General features: G+C 38.0%; 1 protein-coding gene across 3 annotated transcripts in view; it reads left to right on the plus strand.

The window, feature by feature from the left end:
- The window catches only part of LOC123874534, a 275616-nt gene that overhangs the window by 176318 nt on the left and 77489 nt on the right, over nt 1–21809 (plus strand). For all 3 annotated transcript variants that reach the window (XM_045919955.1, XM_045919956.1, XM_045919957.1), the window contains one exon: nt 10438–10483. The gene's annotated coding sequence lies outside the window, so the exon portion shown is untranslated. The remainder of the gene's footprint in view (nt 1–10437; nt 10484–21809) is intronic.

Consider the following 21809-nt stretch of genomic DNA (forward strand, 5'->3'; position numbering starts at 1 on the left):
AATTGTAAAAATAAAAATAAAGTAGTGGTAGGTTGGAATCGACATGTAGGCGAGGCGCACAGGGAGGCTAAGCGTTGCTTTCATGTATGGGTATATTTTGGCAAGCCCTCCGTGGGTCAGTATTATGATTCTATGGTTAAAAGCAGGAAAATATTTAAATCTAAATTAAAATGGTGTATTAGACACCAAGACGAAATTAAAATGGATATTATTGCTAAAAATCATAAGAATAAAAAGTTTAAAGAATTTTGGAAGTGTACCAGAAGTTTAACGCCAAGGCCTGGCCTGCCTGTGTGTGTCGGTGGAATTAGTGACACCAAGGACATAGCCAATTTGTTTATGAATCATTTCAGGGTGCAAGCGCTGCCTGTTACGCACGATTATGTAAGTGAGCATACAGTGGAGGGACTTGATGCTGAACCTAATCACACCTTGGCCTTTTTTAAAACTGAAGAGGTCAAGAAGATTGTCAAGTGTATGACTCGTGGAAAATCGCCAGGGCATGATGGGTTGAGCATTGAGCATCTTCAGTATGCTGGTGTGCACCTGCCTAGAGTTTTATGTCTGCTGTATAACATATGCATGGTCCATTCATACTTGCCGGAGGAATTGATGAGGAATGTGGTGGTGCCAGTTGTGAAGGACAGAACGGGGGACGTTACAGATATCAAAAACTATAGACCGATTTCATTAGCTACCATAACAGCCAAGGTACTTGACGGCCTCCTGGATAGACAACTGGATCAATACCTAGACCTGCATGATGCACAGTTTGGGTTTAGGGCGGGGCTCTCCACCGAGAGTGCCGTGTTGACCCTAAAGGAGACCGTCAAGTATTATACGAGCAGGAAAACACCAGTGTACGCCTGCTTCTTGGATCTCTCAAAAGCGTTTGATCTGGTGTCTTACCCGATACTCTGGGACAAGCTCAGACGCACTGGCATGCCGCAGGAACTCATCAGCATCTTTAGGCACTGGTATGCAAGGCAGGCTAACCAGGTAAGGTGGGCGGGGGTATACTCGGACACGTATAGGCTGGAATGCGGAGTCAGGCAAGGTGGACGGAGCTCACCGAAGCTTTTCAGCCTGTACATGAACGAGCTGATCGAGGGGCTCAGCAGCATGCATGCGGGATGTTCGATTGATAATCAGATGATTAATAACATCAGTTACGCGGATGATATGGTGCTGCTGAGCCCATCGGTCTGTGCGCTGAGAGATTTGCTGAGGGTGTGCGAAGACTATGCTGAAAAGCATGGACTTAAATATAATGTAAAAAAAAGCATGCTAATGGTCTTTGCGGCGGGTAGCATTTCTCCCAGCTATGTACCTCCAGTGAGACTGTACGGTGCAGAGCTGGTTAGGGTGCCCAAATTCACATACCTGGGTCATGTGGTTACAGCAGACATGAAAGATAACTGTGACATAGATAGGGAACGGAGGGCGTTGGCGGTTAGAGGGAATATGATAGCTCGCAGATTTGCACGTTGCTCAAAAGAAGTTAAGGTCACTTTGTTCAAGTCCTTTTGTCAGAGCTTCTACACGTGCAGTCTGTGGGTTGACTATACCCAAAAAACTATAAACGCTCTCCGAGTCCAGTATAATAACATCTTCAGAATAATGTTGGGACTGCCTCGATACTGTAGCGCGTCCGGTATGTTTGCGGAGAACCGTGTAGACGGTTTCTTCGCAATAATGCGGAAACGGATCGCCTCAATTAAAAGCAGGCTGGAGAGAAGTCCCAACATTATCCTGAAGGTGATAGCAGACAGACAGGACAGCGCTCTCAAAGCGCACTGGATGTCTGCATTAGTTAATAAGTATATTAATTATATTAACTAACATAGAATAAGTTTCCTACTAACATACATTACATTATAATTTAGTTACTAACATAGGTTAAGATGTTTACTAACATAATATTGTGGGCCTTTGTTGCTTAAATAATAAATAAATAATAATAATAATAATAAAAACCCCCGACACTAAAAAGTAAAAAAATAATAAGTTAGTAGGTATGCATTGGCCGTATAAGTTCAATCTATAATTAGTAAAGTTTTTATTCAAGCGCTCGTTGACCGCTAAAGGTAACAGAAACTATTCTTTCTAAAAAACAGATGGTTTTCTAAGCTGTTTCTGTTACCTTTAGCGGGCCCCCAACTCAACGAGCGCTTGAATAAAAACTTTACTAATTAAGATTAAACTCCTCACCTCACCCTGCCTCGCGAAGGTTACAGTAACTAGAAAAGAGCTCTTAACTTTCAAACGGCTGAACCGATTTTCTTGGATTATAGCTAAGAACACTCTCGATCAAGCCACAGACAGATACACAGATACATAAGGCAAACTTATAACACCCCTCTTTTAGGGTCGGGGGTTGAAAATTAATAAAATATGTATAACGTGTAAGGTTGTTAAACTAGGATCAAATCCAGCGATTACACCAAAAGCATTACAATTAGCGTGTCTTTTGTGAGCTAAAAGCCGCCTTTGTCCTCACAGGCAGCCCAAAGTACTGAATAATCAGGCACAATATTTGAGAGTCAATCTGTTTGGTCTACTGATTCACCAGGCGCCCTGCTACACCACACACCGAACTGTGGTGCCACAGCGTGATTACATACAGATAGGCGATGCTTTTGATGTTTGCGGACGAGCTTTATGGTTGTATCATGGTCAATCTCCCAGAACGAGGGCTTAGGCCACAGTTCACCACACTGGCCAAGTACGGATTGACAGACTTGACACTTCTTTGAGAATATTATGGAGAACTTTGTAAGTTTCCTCACGATGTTATCTTCACGGTAAAGCAAGTTTAATTGTTTAAAATACACAACTCCGTAAAGTTCTAAGAAGTGCGGTCACGCCGACGGGGATCGAACCCCCGACCTCAAAACTAGTCCAGTCTGAACTTGCAACATGGTGGTTTGCGCCAGGCATGTTCATACATTAATATTAAACACTAGCCGATGCCCGCGACTTCGCCCGCGTGGATTTAGGTTTTACAGAATTCCGTGGGAACTCTTTGATTTTCCGGGATAAAAAGTAGCCTATGTGTTAATCCAGGATATTAGCTATCGCCATTCCAAATTTCAGCCAAATCCGTTCTGTAGTTTTTGCGTGAAGGAGTAACAAACATACACACACATACACACAAACTTTCGCCTTTATAATATTAGAGTGATTAGTGTGATACCTACAAGGCTGGCTGAGTCTGTTTTTGCACATCGCAGAGTCATGGGTTCCTTATTCAGAATGGACTTCTTGTTTTGCGCGCACTATATAGCACCGCATGTACACATCCGAACAATCACAGACATGGATTAAACATTTATATCATTGCGAACAATCAGTACTGAGAAAAATAATTAAAAATTGTTTCGCGGACTTGTGCACATCGGTGTAATCTCTTCCCCGCCTCACCTCTGTGACTATGTCAGAATCTGTCTCTAGCGACCGAGTGTATGAAATATTTTGTAGCATCTAACATACCCAAACAACTAATCCACTTCTAAGCAAAATAATTAAAGAATATTCTGCTGATAAAATTAATTACCGTTCGGTATTACCCCTCCCTCATTTCCCCCTGTGACACGATGGATCCGTCTAGATACTCTAAACGTCTAGGTCGACCGACTGTATGGTTTCTTTAGACTGCGGTGGTACTGTGTTGTGTAACATGAGAAAAATGCACCAGGACACCGTGGGAACGAGCGTATTAAGCAACGGTCAATATTAGCCGATGCTATTCATTGTTACCGACGAATTTAGAAGTAACATTCTCTATGGCATCGTCAAACATACCACTTATACCGCCCGTACCTTTTACACCTACGTGCCCCCGGCTCCCGTGTTTGTATTTAGGTTTGTGATTAGTCCGTCTGTCGCGTTGCCGATATATAATAGTAAATAATGTATTTTTGTGGGTCACTTTTATTGCCGGTGGCTCAGGAATCGTCATGGGTGGTTCGGATTTTTTGACCCCTTTCATTTTTACGACAATGCTCTTTTTTGGATGCCGCGTTCATGTTGAATATGATAGAGTCTTCACAGGATTCACTTGCATTCTTTATGCGTTCCATTTTACGTTAAACTGTTTGGTTTAGCGGAGTGTATTTTATTTTATGTCGGGTTAGAGGGGTTGATTCGTAGTGCGCTCTAGGCTAACGTAGTTTGGCATTCATTCAAATATTAACCAATTAAACTCAATAAAGACGTGTTGGAGTCTCCAAATTACTGGACTGATACCCTGAGGACGCTGCGGAGGAAGGATGAGGAAGGCGGAGGACCGTGTGATGGCGCTCTCTTGGGGAAACCTAGGTCCAGCAGTGGACGCAAACAGGCTGATTAATTGATTGAAACTCAATGAAATATTGTAATTATGGTCTACGAACTAATATTTGTCTATTGTTTTCCAATTCGTTATTTTAAAGTTACACGGGTTGAAGGACAACATACAAGTCATTTATACCAGACATACCAGCGTAACTTTAAAATTAGTAATTTTTCAAATCTGGCAAACCGTATACAATTGGATATTAGTTTCTAGAACATGTTTACAAAACTACATCTAGTTTGATTGGTTAATATCCAAATAGCCTCAATAGTTCAACGGTTAAAAAGCGGGCTGAATTCCGAAAGATCGGCGGTTCAAGCCCCACTCGTTGCACTGCAGTTGTCGTACCTATTCCTAGCACAAGCTTTAAGCTTAGTTGGAGGGGAACGGAGAAAATTAATCATGGCTAATACTATTTTAATTGAACCAATCTACGTTTGTATGGAGTGAGTGACGGAGAGTCCTCTGTTAAACTGTTTGGTTATACTCTATTTGATTTGAAGTCGGTTTTTAAGAAATATGTTAGCTATATCATGAGATTAAACTTACAATGTCATGTTTTATTCTCATATCATCCCATATTGGGATTAGAGCAACTTACTTGACAACTTAAAGAGCGTTTGGGTGCTTGTTTGCGTTTTCTAAAAGTACAATAACCCAACGAATTGGGTGCTTATGGATGTTACTTAGGCATAAGAGCTTGAAAAATTGTCTGTTTATCTAAATATTTAGTCAAATAGATGTAAAAACGTTGAGTAATTTTCTTTAATCGTGGCCATGTTTAGCCATATTAATATAGTGTATAGTAAAATAGGAAACTAGCTTATTTTTTTGGTTTCGTACTATTGCGATCTCCTCATTTCTGTTTTAAGTAGAGAAATTTCAAGGATGTTAACGTCATAATAGCTATCTGCATGCCAAATTTCAGCGATTTCAGCTCGATCCGTCCAACAGTTTGAGATGTGCGTAGATAATTCGCCATAGGGTTGCCACCTGCCACTTCTTGATTTAAGAGTTACCAGCATCAAAAATACGGCTTTAAGATTTTTTACGAGAGACAATGTTTTATATTTTAATACTTATTGTTTGAAGAAGCTTGAAGCTCTCCGTTTTGTGAAACAAAAATGTATAAAAATCTTTGCACGTTAACTTAAAATTATATTTAACGACTTCACAGTATCAATATTGGGTCGGTTTCGGCTACGCGGGGATTGGTCCACGCATTGCAGCACAAAGAAAATATTCTTGCTACTGGACGAAACGTCAGGGTTTGGTTTCGCCAGCAAGCTCCGGCTGAATTTGTAAAAAAATACGGGTGGTTTATTTAACCTGTATTTTATTTTCGCAATTACGGGTTTCTGTATTATCATACCCTGAAATACGGGGTAACATGTAAGATACGGGGCATCTGCGGCAACCCTAATATCGAAGCTGAAGAACACGCTGTATAACCCATTGGAATTTGAGCATCACCTCACACTTCGCGTGCAGTTCATAGGCTCTTGTTAATCGAAAACGATACAATGCGTCACAACTATCGACTCGGTCATAATCAAATTAAATCCTTATGATGTGAAGGATTGTAAACGTCGCCTAATTACGGTCTTCACACCGCCTTGTGGAAATAATTACAAAGGTTCTCATAGGGACACATTCAAGGGTGACAGAGAAAGGGTTATCAGGTTCAAAGGGAGGGAGGGAGAGGACGTTGTGGTGCAAACAATGTGTGAAATATGTTCCTTTGTAAGGCAGGAAGTGGCTGAAAAGTAATAGAGCCTTTTATTGCAGTTTTGTGTATGAAATGGTATTTTAACCTCTCGTAAAATAATATCAGCAAAATAGTAAAATAGTAGCAGGAAGTAGGAAACCTACACTAAGCAACTAGTTGAGCTTTCAATTGCCTACAAGGTGTTAGGTGATAGATGAAGACAGTAGTAAATAATTCACGGTTTTCGGATTTTTTCCTTTACTTATGCTATAAGAGCTACCTACCTGCCCATAATTCTAGGTCAACAGGAAGTATCCTATAGGTTTTTTGACAGTCACGACAGAATAACGACCTGTATTAGTTTTTCGTTTTGAGGTAAAAATACAGGCACAAGAACAGGTAAAAATTGTCTCAATCGCTTACAGGCAAACTTTGGTGAAAGGCGAAGCGAGAGAGAGAACGCGAAAACCGCAGAGACATTACAATTAAATAATTCAATACAATTAACAGGGCTCTCTCCGTCACTCGTTTCATACAATCATAGTTCCAATTTCATTTGAATATTAAGCAACCAAAGTCCATGAAATTTTGCAGACATATTCTAGAAACTAATATCTGTGTCTGTGGTGTTTTAGATTTTTCTAAAAATATGTAGTTTTAAAATAACAGGGGCTCAAAGATTTGTACGAAATTTTTTAAGACCGCGTAACTTTGAAACCGAATATTTTAACAGAAATCTGGAAAACCACAGACATAGATATTAGTTTCTAGAATATGTCTGCAAAATTTCATGGACTTTGGTTGCTTAATATTCAAATGAAATAGGAACTACGATTGTATGAAACGAGTGTAGCAGGTACTAGCTACTTACATTTGACGTAATTTTACACACATTTTATAATTTATCATGAGGTCATACTTGTGTCAGGTTACACTTGTAGCACAATACGATAATTTATAATGCCTTAGATAAAATCTAGGCAGTTAGGCACCTAGACGTGACATTAACCCACTATAAATCAATGCTCTTCAACCGACGACACTAAAGGCTGAAACCAACAGAACGCGATAGCAGGCCGATGCGATGCCAACATGTTTAACGTGCCTGAAAGTTATGTGATCGAAGGTGCATGGGAGACGCCAACCTTCTTGTTCGCTTTGAAATGGTCACATTAGGGATCGGCCACAGAATCAGCGGAAGATGGCACCTCGAGCACACACCCGCCCGCCCCGCATATTCGTTACGGTCCAACGATGCAGGGTGAAATTTGGGCGGGTGCAAACCTAGCTATGTTACTGCACTGCACTAACTATACCAGTGCAAACATACAGCTGTTGCAAATTCAGAACTATCAAGAAAATTGACGTAGTATATACTTTAAAATTACAGTGAATTCGAGTACCATTTGCCATATTATAGCCACATCACACGGTGTGTCTGTGTGTGTGTGTGTGTATGTTTGTTACTCCTTCACGCAAAAACCACTCGATGGATTTGGCTGAAATTCGGAATGGAGATAAATAATATCCTAGATTAGCACATAGGCTACTTTTTATCCCGGAAAATCAAAGAGTTTCCACGGGATTTCAAAAAACCTAAATCCACGCGGACGAAGTCGCGGGCGTCAGCTAGTAGCTCCATAAAGGTATCGACATACAATCGCAAAGGCCGGTGAGAAAGCTCATCAATTACGCTATGTTGCAAAAGCTCTAAGAAATCGTTGTCGTACTGATCTTGCTAAGGCTCTGTGCATCGCACCGCGTATTTGCCGTGCGATGTGTAGTTCAGGCTTAACTATCATCGACGCTGTTTGATCATCGCATTACTCATACGAGTAGAACAAAACAAGCGAAACGCCATCAAATAAATATCAATCTGACGGTGGACACGGTTCACTTTGTATTTTCTGACATTATCTAGGGTTTTGGTTACGTCCTATAATACAAAGATATACTCTAAGCCTCGATTTCAACGATGACGCAGCGACGAAATGAACCAAATTATTGTTTTGATTCTATTAACTTACCTTAACCTTGTCGCTCAAAATCGATGATGTAAAGAGCTATGTAATATCCTGAATTTACTGTTATACCACTGCGCTGGTGGTAATAATTTATCTGATTTACTGACAGATCTACAGATACGTTAATTTCAACTTATTTGGGACTTATCTAGTCCAAGAAATAGAATGAGTATATTTAAAGCTTATATTAAACTACTATCAAGTAACGTGATGCAAAATCATCGTGCAAAAATGGTTGTTTGTTGGTGTGTCTTTTAATTACGCTGCAAGTCACAACAGAATAACAGATTGACGTGAGGTTTTGCATGGATTTAATTAAAAACCTGAAGACTGGCTACTTTTTAAAACAAAAAATTAAAGAGCTCTTAGGAGGTTCTAAAAACATAAATCTATGCGGATGAAGTCGAGGGGATCGTCTAGTTTTGAATAAAGCACTGTCATTACTCACGCATTATTTGCCATTATTGTTATATTATGCTTCACTAATTTACATTATAAAGCAATAACAATCACAACTGTAAGGTTATTTTTAAAAATTGATTTGAGTTGTCAAAAAATAATATAAAATTATTAATTTACCTAATGCAGGTAGTTTGATAAAATTGATATTTGGCTCATTCGATGTCATACAATCTGTTGCTAGGAGGCCAACAAGATTGAACTTGCATAAATACGGGTGTTTCGAAGATTTTAGTTCAGTCTCCTTCCGAGATTCGGAGCGATATCGCATATTTTCGGTATTTGGATTGTGAACTGAATAATTAGATGTTGTGATAGCAATCACGCTCTAATTAAATTATTTATTTTGGCATTAGTTTTTTTTAGATTAAAACTCTCGGATAACCTCTACACATTGAACCTGATGTTTTTTGTGTTGGTTTGAGAGGACATTCCAATAATTCGATAAAAATATTTAAATAATACCTGCTTTTCTGAGTGACGCCAATAATTCAGAAGTGGGATGTGTCTCACGTTGTCTTAATTTTGCTTTGGTATCTTTTTGTAAACAACCCACATTTGATTAAAATTTTTATTGAGTTTGATTTGGTGATTAAAATTTTTAGTTTTTTTTTTTAAATTTAGTCTTTTGTGAATTGGAAAGTAATTTGCAATGAGTGGTTCAGATTTTGTATACATCGAATGAGAAGTTAGTCGTTTGGATTTATTGTTGACTTGATATTAAAACTGAGAGTTCGGCAGTTCAAGGGTAGGTTTTAATGATTTGACGGAGGGCAGGATAGCCCATGATTTCGATTTGACTTAGGGCAAGGAAGCCCGCGACTGACATGACAAGATTGATTAGAAACACGAGGACGTGTTAAATTCAGGACGGCCGAACTGTAAGGTTATTTTTAAAAATTGATTTGAGTTGTCAAAAAATAATATAAAATTATTAATTTACCTAATGCAGGTAGTTTGATAAAATTGATATTTGGCTCATTCGATGTCATACAATCTGTTGCTAGGAGGCCAACAAGATTGAACTTGCATAAATACGGGTGTTTCGAAGATTTTAGTTCAGTCTCCTTCCGAGATTCGGAGCGATATCGCATATTTTCGGTATTTGGATTGTGAACTGAATAATTAGATGTTGTGATAGCAATCACGCTCTAATTAAATTATTTATTTTGGCATTAGTTTTTTTTAGATTAAAACTCTCGGATAACCTCTACACATTGAACCTGATGTTTTTTGTGTTGGTTTGAGAGGACATTCCAATAATTCGATAAAAATATTTAAATAATACCTGCTTTTCTGAGTGACGCCAATACCACAATGTAATAATCGGTTTCGTAAATAATGTAACGAATGAGTCAAAATATAGGTTCGACAGCGAACTCTACGATGCAGCGTAAAACAAGATAACACTGTTGATAATATTCGTGACAGCAAAGTAATAAATCTTGGGACACATTCTGGCACGTCACTTTGACCAATTATATCTGTAACCCAAATGAAATCATGATTCAAGTGAGTTGTGTGTAACTCAGCTTTGAGACAATTAACACTAATCATTAAAAACCGGACAAGTGCGAGTCGGACTCAAACACGAAGGGTTCCGTACAATTGTGCAAGCAAGAATAACTTCTTTTAATTTTTTTTAAATTTACTTGGCGGCCACTTTGAAATTCGCCATCTTGGTTTTTATTATTTGTTGTACTCTCTACCTATTACGGATTATGAGATACAGCCCGCTGACAGACAGACGGACGGACGGACAGCGAAGGCTTAGAAATAGGGTCCCGTTGGCACCCTTCAGATATGGAACTTTAAAAAGGATAAAATAACCAAATAGATTTTTCTTCAGTAGGAACCTAAGTACTTTTTTCATACCAAAAAAACTGAAATTAGCTCTCTTTTGTTTGCAGACACCTCGCAAAGTGTTGAGCGGTTAAGACGCGCGCAATTACCAAGGTATGTGGTGACGAGTGACGACAGCAGCATTCAGCAGTGTGCACGTGGAGACATAAAAAGCTAAACGTTTTACGACACTCATCTGTCATTGAGTGTGGCTTCCACTAGAGTAACCAATTTCTTGTATATTCGGGTTTCTCTGAGGAAACTTTCTGATGTTAATGTCATATTTCCAACTTATAGAATAAAAATAGGTACAGGTCAGAATTAATAAATCTTCTGTACTAGCCATTTATTAACGTTTATACTGTGTGTGTGTGTGTTGTAAATCTGTTATTTTTATGTAAATATGTATTTGTATATATAAAAATTGTTGGTTAGTCAAATAAAATAAAATTAGTGAAAAAATGTATAAAATCCATCTATAAATGACTGAGAAATTAATTATTTAAGTTTAAGTATTTTAACGAATAACAGAATGATTGTATGTAATGAATATAGAAAGAGGACCTTGCGTCCCGATTCCCGAAGACGGACATTATTATGCGTAATTTGTGTCCCCGAAGACCAAAAGGAAAATAATAAAAAAACCTGGTCAACTCTTTGATTTTCCGGAATACAAAGTAGCAAATGGCGTAAATAATTTGGGGTGCTTTGTCCAAATTTCCTCAAACTCGGTTAAGCAGATAGGCCGTGACTTTTCATGATAGACACACATTTTCGCATTTATAATAACAGTATGAATTGTGTGCCTAATTGGTAAACATTTTAGGAAGTATCCGACAAATATGTTTACAGTTACCCTTGTATCAAGACTAGGTAGGTACTCTATAGCCTATGCAACATTCTACAATTTTACATCAATGATCATAAATCTTGATATAATATTAAGATGTTTGGAAAGATGTTTTGGCGCGTATAGTAATTTGTGAGATGATAGTTTTATTTCAACGCGCGAGTGAACGATATTGTTAGGTATTAGTTTTTTTTTTGCAAGTGATATCAAGTGCCACACAAGATCTAAGTTCAGACGTCACCATATTCTACAGGGTCAGACTGTACCTAGATAATTGCCATCTCTATTTCTACCAGATGCCTTAAAGATCGCAAAAATAATATAGTTACCTATAGTCTGAGTCGTAATTTTTATATTATGATACTCAGGAAATATACATAAAAATCAGCACTCTGACATTAAGAAAAGTAAGTAATGTTTTACGTGCCCTTACCTGATCAACCCATATCCGCCCCACTACTGAGTACGGGTCTCCTCTCAGAATGAGAAGGGCTTAGGCCATAGTCTGCCACGCTGGCCCAATGCGAATTGGCAGACTTCACACACCTTTGAGAGCTCGGGCATGCAGGTTTCCTCACTATGTTTTCCTTCACCGTTAAAACAAATGATATTAAATTGCTTAGAACGCACATAACTGAAAAGTTAGTGGTGCGTGCCCGGGATCGAACCCCCGACCTCAGATTATGAGGCGGACGTTCTAACCACTAGGCTATCACGAGCTTTTATTATTTACGTGTCCTTATTAACTGATATCTTTAAATTGACCTAAGGTACAAGCTAGCAAATATGCGTACATTAAAAGTTCACACTAGCACTACTCTATCCCACACATTAATTGGTCTCTCAGAAAAAAAGGAAGGTCTGGCGGCAGTGGGATCTTGGACCATTAATAATTTAGATTTAGCTCCTCTTTTACATGATTTCCGCACTATTCTATCTTGACAGTAATCCAAGCATACCAGATAAAACATATGCTAAGATCAACAATTTAAATGGATTCATAGAAAAATTTATACATCACATTATATCAACTCGTGCGCAGCTCCCATGTCCCCTTGTCGGTATCAAAGAGCGGTGCCCTTTTATGTTGAAGATTGATTGCCATAATATCTATGGTGGAGTTAAAATGTACGCCATGTGTGTCGTTATTTAAATTTATTAATACCTCTTTGTGCTTAATTGTATTGATTTTGAATATTTATTGGCAATTTATATTAATACAGTGTGGGTATAGTCGTTTTTGATAGGTTAGCTATGCGCCTTGATTAATGAATTTTTTTTTTTATTCAGATACAAGTTAGCCCTTGACTGCAATCTCGCGTGGTGGTAAGTGATGATGCAGTCTAAGATGGAAGCCGGCTAACCTGGAAGGGGTATAGCAATTTTCATCAAACCATACTCCTTTGGTTTTTACACGGCATCGTACTGGAACGCTAAATCGCTTGACGGCACGGCTTTAACAGTAGAGTGGTAACTAGCCACAGCCAAAGCCTCCCAGTAGACCAGACCAGAAATTCAGAAAATATAAAATCCCAATCCCCTGCCGGGAATCAAACCCAGGACATTCCACTAATAAGAGGCTGACTGGTAGGTCACTTATTAAATTATCACATTCGAGTCATATGTTAGGTAGGTATTTAAATTTATTTAATGCAGGTATGTTTGTACTATGAAAACTCATAAAATACTCAATATTATAAAACGAAATAGCTAAGACGTGTAAAATCTTCAAAACGCTAAAAAGACTGCATAACCAAGCTGCAACAAGTGTAAATCAAAAATTTATAACACCCCCGACAAATGAAGGTTACAGTAACTAGAAAAGAGCTGATAACTTTCAAACGGCTGAACCGATTTTCTTACATTATAGCTAAGAACACTCTCGATCAAGCCACCTTTCTAACAAAAAAAATTAAATTAAAATTGGTTCATTAGTTAAGGAGCTACGATGCCACAGACAGATACACAGATACACATGTCAAACTTATAACACCCATATTTTTGGGTCGGGGGTTAAAAATCAAAGCAATACAAAAAGTGATCTAGAAATCTACAATTTGATTTGGTGGGCGGGCCTTCCCATCGTCGCGTCATACTTAGAGGTCAAACCGTTTAACAATAGTCAATAGGCCCAGAAAAATAGAGCACGCAATCATAATCTGAATCTTGAGACGGGTACTCACTAAGACTGTGATCTATAAAGCGTACTTTGATTTTCTTCAGACCTTACTTACAATTGAAATGAGTCTGAGACCTGAGTAAGGTCGAAATTCCACGGACACGTACGAAGCGATTTGCATCCTCATTTTTGATCCGAAACGGTAGGATATGGAACGCCCTTCCGGAATTAGTTTACCCTCCAATTTTAAAATGGGTACCTTCACATCAAGAGTCAATAGGCATCTTCTAGGCAAGCGCGCTCCATCTTAGGCTACATCATCACTTGCCACCAGAGTTGATTACAGCTTAGCATTAGTCCATAAATTCCAAAACAAGTTTGTCCAAGAGTTGATTCAATTTTCAGTGACCGGCAGTCCTCCCACTATTAAACAATCACCAACAACACACTTCAATCAGCCATGCGCGGGACTGCAATTACTTATACAATATGACATAATATTTCTGTAAATTGAACATATGAAAAACTATCTATACCACATGCGCATCCATAGCATCCACTCTCTGCTCCCATCAATAGTTCCCATCCGTAGTTCCCATCCATAGAACGCATCCCTCCATATAAAACCATAGCTACTATGAACTACTACTATTTCCATCAATGCTAAGCTATGTGGAGCAATCAAAATGATTGGTGGATTTTACACACATCTAACGCAACCATAGCAAATCTCTGATGGAAAAGCAACCTTAAAATTGTGACAGTATCAGACACAATATGCTACACCTCAAATCAGTACTCGGCTTTACATTGTGTTGGTGTCCTCAATTTCACTTTAATTGGTGTTACGAAAAAGTAGATCAATCGCTTCGATATGGGAAATGTTAATAAATCATCGCTTTATTTCGACATACGAGAAAAATCTAATAAACTAGATGCGATGTGCGAACGTTTTAACACTAATTCCGCTGGCCCTGCGCTAGAAAACATTTCTGGATATGAGTTCTAAAACAAATATGAGTGAAAATCCAACTTTGAAAGATTTACATTTCTGATAGATTTGGATGCTTTCTTTGAAATATGTACATTTCTACTAGATTTGGATGCTTTTAGATGTGCCTATAGGTATTTTCTTACTTTTGGCTCAGTATAGCCTTCCTTATTAATGACTGGTTCAGCTTTGTCGTGAATTGAATAGGGATGATGACTACTAGTCAAATCAGCGACTTTTTATCAAACGTCAAAACACTCGTTTAATATAGGCTCGCACAAAATAATCTGTTCGACATGGAAAATATTCCCTGGGAAGCCGTGTCATAAAACCGAATGTCACAATCAATTCCTACCTTATAATATACTAGCTGATACCCGCGACTTCGTTCGCGTGGATGTAGGTTTTTAAAATTCCCGTGGGAACTCTTTGATTTTCCGGGATAAAAAGTAGCCTTTGTGCTAATCCACGGTATACTCTATCTCCATTCTAAATTTCAGCCCAATCCGTCCAGTAGTTTTTGCGTGAAGGAGTAACAAACATACACACACACACACACATACACTTTCTCCTTTATAATATTAGTGTGAAGTGTGATGCTGAAGGGAGTCCAGAAAACAATCAACTATAGACGCAAACAAAGACAGCTGATTGAAACAATGTGGACTTTGATATAGAAAGTGAAGTTAACTACAACATTGACAATGAAACAGTGTCAAGCGGCAATTCCGTTAAAGCTGATCAAAACATCACTACGAGAAATGTAGTGACGCATCCTGACAACTATAACACACCACTCGTTGAAAATAAAACAGATTTTAGTACAGTTAATAGACGGAGGAGAATCGTTTGAATTCGATTTGGATGACGGCAAAGTTAAATTGGTTTTAAGTGAGAGCATGGATGAGAATGAGCAAAAGCATTAAGAACAATTTGCGCCAATCAAAAGGCGTTAGACGAACTTGACCCGTGTTCAGTTGTGAATGCAACTTACTTGATATTTCAAACTTTGTTCCTATACTTTTTACTCAGATTACTTTAGATTTATTTGGCCTGGCCTATTGATTTCTTCTGTCACATTCATTTGTTTTTATATTGATATTTGATAAACTGTGTCACTTGAAATTATAATAGTGCTCTCTTAATTAGCAATATTAACCATTGACGTAGGATATCATATCGCTGGCGTTAACTGGTCCAATTTAAAGTTTAAGTATGGCCAAAGTTGTAGACCACCGAGATGCAGTTTTGTACATCAAGCGTTAAAAAGCAAGTGAACTTACGCTGGTATAATATATTAGTTTTTTGGAAACTGTTCCATCTCTGGTAACATTAAGAAACGTCAGAATTCTACGGAATTAAAAATCGGACTATAACAAAATTGTAATATCATTTGTCAAAGAGCTGTCACCACACACTGTCACTGGCGACTAAACTGTCACGGGTCGTCAGCGCGCCACTTTATTTTGACAAACGATGCGCGTACGCATATCGTCCGCACTAATTTGTTTCCATTAAGTATTCCTTTGTCTCTGTCCGCTAAATGCCGCTTCCATTAATACTCCATTTATCTTAATTTTGGGTTTGAGTGACGTTTCGAGGTGTAACTGTCGGACAGATTTTTTTGGCTCGACAAAATAAAAGGCGAGATGTGACAATAATAACAATTGGCGTTCATGTCATGTTCAGTAAACCATACATGTTGATACCTACTAAATATGATTTATGGAAAGGGTCAATATCCGCATCAGTGAGGAATTACGACACAGAGAAATATTTTCGAAAGCTAGTAAAGGAAAGTATTGTTAAGAAGCGGTGATATAGCATAGTTATCACCCGAACCGATATTACAAGAAATGTAGGCAAATGGCTACTGGATTATGAAAAAATTTGGAAAATTTTACAACTAGACTATCCTGTTAATTCTAAGAAATAGCCCCGCTGGCAAGGGACGTGCGGTCGCTTCTTAAAATGTGTTAATATTGTTACATTTATATAGTTAGTGATTTTTCGATTTTTTTATGTGGCGTCTTCTGTTTTATGTATGTAATTGTAATTGTTGAACCTAAGAATAAGAATAAGAATAAGAAGTGTTTATTTGCAAGAATATGGTATAATATACAAGTACATTGGTCTTAAATATTATGTGGAACCGCATATTCTGCCAAGCATGGCGTGCAAAATTTATTGAATTTATTTAATGTAACAAACATGTCAAATTATTACTAATTATTGCATTCACTATTTAAAATTTGTCATTCAAAAATTCATTAACATCATAATAACCTTTGTTTAATAAAAATTTAAATAAATAACATCTAAAAGAAGTAATCATAGTCCTCTTGGACTAAACCCCCATCAGGAAACAAAATACTAGTAACAAGCGTGAATTCTGAAGTAAGCTTTCAACGCCACCGCACTCCGCCGGCGATCCACCGCAAGTTCTTTGTTGCCAATAAAACACGCGAATACTGCAAAATACTCGTACGTAAGGAGGAGCTTTTTGTTCATTGCTTCTAGATATCGTAGGTAATATTATTCTTAAGAGGTGTTCCGTTCATCAATAATTCGAATTCCAGGTTAGGAGATTCGGAAAAAGATTTTTCTAATTTCAGTCACTTACAGCACGCTGTACTCGAGAAGGGGAAGGAGAAGGCGTTAAACCGTATTTGATGGAGTGCTCTCAAAATCAAAATCAAAATATTTAAGACATAATTGCAAATTAGACATTGTAAAGTCTGCATCTCCTGAGGATGCTCCGGTGTCGGAGCGAAACGCGCGGCGAGTGGTGTTGGGATTTGTGTGGTGCTGCGTACCATACAGATTTCTTTGGTTTGGCGGATTATAGCAAATTAAGCTTTTGGTTCCTTGTATGTAACTTTTGGATCGTCAAATGCATCTACCACTGATTCGGAATGTCTTATGGCTATAAAAAGGCTTATGTCCAGCTGTGGACACATTCAGGCTAATGGGATGAATTACAGTTTAGTCCAGGTATTTTGGAAAACGTTTTGCACGGCTCTAGTTTAGCGTTTAACTACAAGTCTGTATAAAATTCAATTGGATCAGAAAAAGTAGATTAAAATCCTCAAGATTTAGGCAAGATTTTACTATAATGTAGCATTTTACGTAGTCACTGGCCATCAAGTGAGAGTTGAGACCACAATCAAGCACCAAACCAATCGTTATTAAAAAAACCGGCCAAGTGCGAGTCAGACTCGCGCACTGAGGTTTCCGTACTCGGGTATTTTTTCCAACATCTTGCACGATAAATCAAAAACTATTATACATAAAAATAAATAAAAATCTGTTTTAGGATATACAGGTAAAGCCCTTTCATATGATACCCCACTTAGTATAGTTATCTTATTTTGAAAATTGAAACACATTTTAATTTTTTTTTTAAATGATGTAACCACAAATTTGCGGTTTTCAGATTCCTGTACTTGTGCTATAAGACCTACCTATCTACCAAATTTCATGATTCTAGGTCAACAGGAAGTACCCTATAGGTTTCTTGACAGACAGACAACAAAGTGATCCTATACCTAAGGGTTCCGTTTTTCCTTTTGAGGTACGGAACCCTAAAAAGAGTACGTCTACGTAAGTATTTAATGGAATTGCAAGTTATTTCCGAACAGCCTTGTTGTTAACCGATTTAACCCCGCGGCTGTGTGGTCGCGGTTGGTGGTACAACATCGATACACCTATAGTACAACAATGTGTACTACATTTTGTTTTAAAGTCGATCGCTGCCGGTGGTCGACCGTCAGTACACTGAATATATTAGGCAAGGACTACACGAATACTTTATGGAAACCTAGCTTTATTAAAACTAGATACATAATTTTTTATTGCTGGATAGGCTTGTGCTTGTCGATAATCATGCCATATGGAAAGCAATAATGAGGTCTAAGTTGGAGCGAGCGTGCCTAGAAGATTATATAGAACTAGCTGATGCCCGCGACTTTGTCTGCGTGGATTCAAGTTTTCCTGTGAACAAATCCTGTGGGAACTCTTTAATTTCTTGGGATAAAAAATAGCTTTTGTCACTCTCCAGGTCTTTCTTTAACTATTTCCATGCGTAAAATCACTTCAATCCGTTGCTCTGTTGCGGCGTGATTACTGATTATTATGAGAGTTGGTATCGATCCGAAAAATGTCTTCTTTCTTTTTAGTAGAGGGAAGAGAATCTTCCTAGGATCCCCGATCGCTTTGGGCAAAATCTACCGTCTAGATACAGAAGGCTCAATCCGCAATGATGTTTAAATAGCAATTTTTGCTAGCAACAATACAATAAAGTGCAATTCAGCTCACACAGCCTCCTGTGATCAAAAATTTAATAAACGCCTTAAGAGATAAGAGTTTACGCGATAAGTGGCGTAAACTCTTATCTCTTAACTCTCTCTCACTTTCACTACGGCCTACGCAGGGAAGAGACTATTGTCCGTGGGGGACAAAATTCCCTCATCTTTACTACCGCTGTTTTTCGCCAGTGTTTCGCCGTAAGTACTATTAGGTCATCATATGATTATGCGGTGCAGTTCTTAGTGGTGTATTTTTGTTCTCCGTGGACAATAGTTCCTCATCTACGCAGGTCATAAGAGATTAGTTCCGTGGAAGGGGCGCGCCGCCATATGCATATAATATTATCTCCGATAATGTAAAGAAGTGAGGCCGGTCTGAATGTTGCAAACTGCAATGTACTCCTAGCTTTAAAATCATATTCACACTTTTATTAAAAGCTGCACACCTCGATCTTTTATACGCGCGATGAAAATGATATCGGTCAATAGTACCTACTGAAGTTAATAAATTTTATAGTTGCACTGAATAACGGTTTGCTTATTCTGGATTTCCTACGGATCTCCTCATTTCTGAGTTGATCACGTAGACAAATTCAAGCAAAGCTCTCTCCATTTCCAGCTGTGCTTCTGAGTTTTTTTAACCGACTTCGAAAAAAGGAGGAGGTTCTCAATTCGTCGGAATCTTATCTTTTTTTATTAGGCCTATTAGTTAGTGACCCACATCTCGAATTCGTATTTACGCGTACTTTTAACTTATCTAGCCAAACCCCAGCTATGAATCGAATGAAAAAGCTAAGTTGATAGGGATGCTTTCAAGTATTAATTTCCCATAATATAATAAACTAGGTGATGCCCGCGACTTTGTCCGGGTGGATTTAGGTTTGTTAAAAATCTCGTGGAAATTTTTTAATTTTCCGGGATAAAAGTTGCCTATAAGTATCAATTTCCGGGATGCAAGCTAACTCTATACCAAACGTACAAATCGGTTAAACGGATGGGCCTATAAAAAACCCGTGGCAACTATTTGATTTTCCAGGATAAAAAGTAACCTATGTCCATCCCCGGGATGTAAGCTAACTCTGTGCCAAACATCAAAATCGGTTAAACTGTTGAGCCGTAAAAACCTAGCAGACAGATAGACAGACAGGCAGACACACTTTCGCATTTATAATATTATTCGTATGTTTATGTATGAGAAGCATCATTCACAGAAACCTTTCATCTCCAACAATTAGCGTTTAGCAAGACAGCTCTTGGAACCGATCTTACAGTTTAACGGTATTAAAGTACGTGTATCCGATTTACAAAGGGGGAGTCCCATCAAAGCGGTAATGACAGGCGGTGACGGCTCGGAATGTCAGCGCTGTCAACGCGAAAATACACACGTTTCTTTTGTTACTGAGTCAGCGTTCTACTTTTGGGACATTGTAAACAGATTTAAACTCTTAACCCTTTTCATAACAACTTGTCCTTAATAATTTGACAATTTTTATGACAAACTAGCTGATGACCGTGACTTCGTTCGCGTGGATCACACAAATTTCAAACCCCTATTTCACCGCCTTAGTAATTGAATTTTCAAAAATCCTTTCTTGCGGGTGTCTACATCATAATAGCTATGCTTGCCTTTCAGCTCGATCCGTTCAGTAGTTTGAGCCACTTGAGCCGTGCGTTGATAGATCAGTCAGTCAGTCTCCTTTTCATCCATACTAATATTATAAATGCGAAAGCGTGTCTGTCTGTCTGTCTGCTACGTTTTCACACCTATGTAGGTAATCGCGGGCAACATTTATTGCGTATGTATAGAGATTGCACACCAGACAAGGATATGCATAGGTATGCATAGGATACTTTTTGCATGTAAATTAAAGAGTTCCCACGGGATTTTTAAAACACCTAAACTTATGAAGTCTATGAATAACAAACTTGACTTGACTAAATATTAAAATCACAATGAGGGAAAAATACCTATAATAATAATTATAAATCAATGAATAACCAGAAGGAGTTCCACTAATCACTAATATTGTCATATTAAGTTCCCGCTAATGTGTCTTATAGTGATTGAATTATCATCAATAATATAAATTAATCAATATAAAATGCGAATTCTTTATGATTCTTAGAATAACTAATACCACAGAGTAAGGAGGGAATTACATACAGAGGTTCTAAGCCATCTAGACAGCAATAGTATGGTAAGTATGAGACAAAACAGGGCCCGAACTGGCCTTCATAGTTAGATATCAGAGTGAACTAGAGTGAGCCAACTCTGGTTTTGATCCTGAAATTAAGTGACGTGAAATCAAAAATACCTATTTGTTCTAGCCAACCTAGCGTCAAATGTATGTAACATTTATATATTGAAGAGTCGTCATTTATCACGAGATAAAAGGCGTTAGACTGCTCTGTCTCTTTTTATACTGTGACAATACTATGAATTCTATACTTATTACGCATAATATAAAATACCTGCATTTAATATTTTGCGCGTAAATAATGTATAAAAACGCAGCGCGTGCGCAAGTACCTGCTGCTGGTATTTGTGTAGAGCTATTATAAAATACTTCGTGTCTAGACATAATCGTAATTGTATTATTTCTTTGTAATTAATTGCATAATATTTTTAATTATTTTTTATAACAATCTTAAGTTTTAGAGTTCCGTATCTCCAGAAAAAAAGGAACCCTTGTATGATCACTTCGTTGTCTGACTGTCAAGACCCGTCAAGGGAATCAAAACCTATAGGATAGGTACGTACTTCCCGTTGACCTAGAATCATGAAATCGGGCAGACAGCGATAGAGAATAATCCGAAAACCGTGAATTTGTGGTACATTACAAAAAAAAATATTAGGGATATACAGTGGACCCCCGATAATCCGACAAACGTTTTGCAGGACATTGTCGAACTATCGAATTTGTCGGATTATAGAGTACTGCCTAAGACCCTTCAATCCGGAATTTTTTACAAAAGAATACCTTGTAATCCGACAAATTATAAATTCAATGATAAGATTCTATATGTTATACATACTCTGAAGTACAAATCATACTTCACTATGTATGTCTTTACTAAATTCAATAATAATAGACATGTCGGATTACAGGGGGTGCCGGATTAGACAGGGGCCGGATTACCGGGGCTCCACTGTAATACGGATCTCATTTTAC

The sequence above is a fragment of the Maniola jurtina genome, chromosome 18, assembly GCF_905333055.1.
Source record: "Maniola jurtina chromosome 18, ilManJurt1.1, whole genome shotgun sequence".
Lineage (NCBI taxonomy): Eukaryota > Metazoa > Arthropoda > Insecta > Lepidoptera > Nymphalidae > Maniola > Maniola jurtina.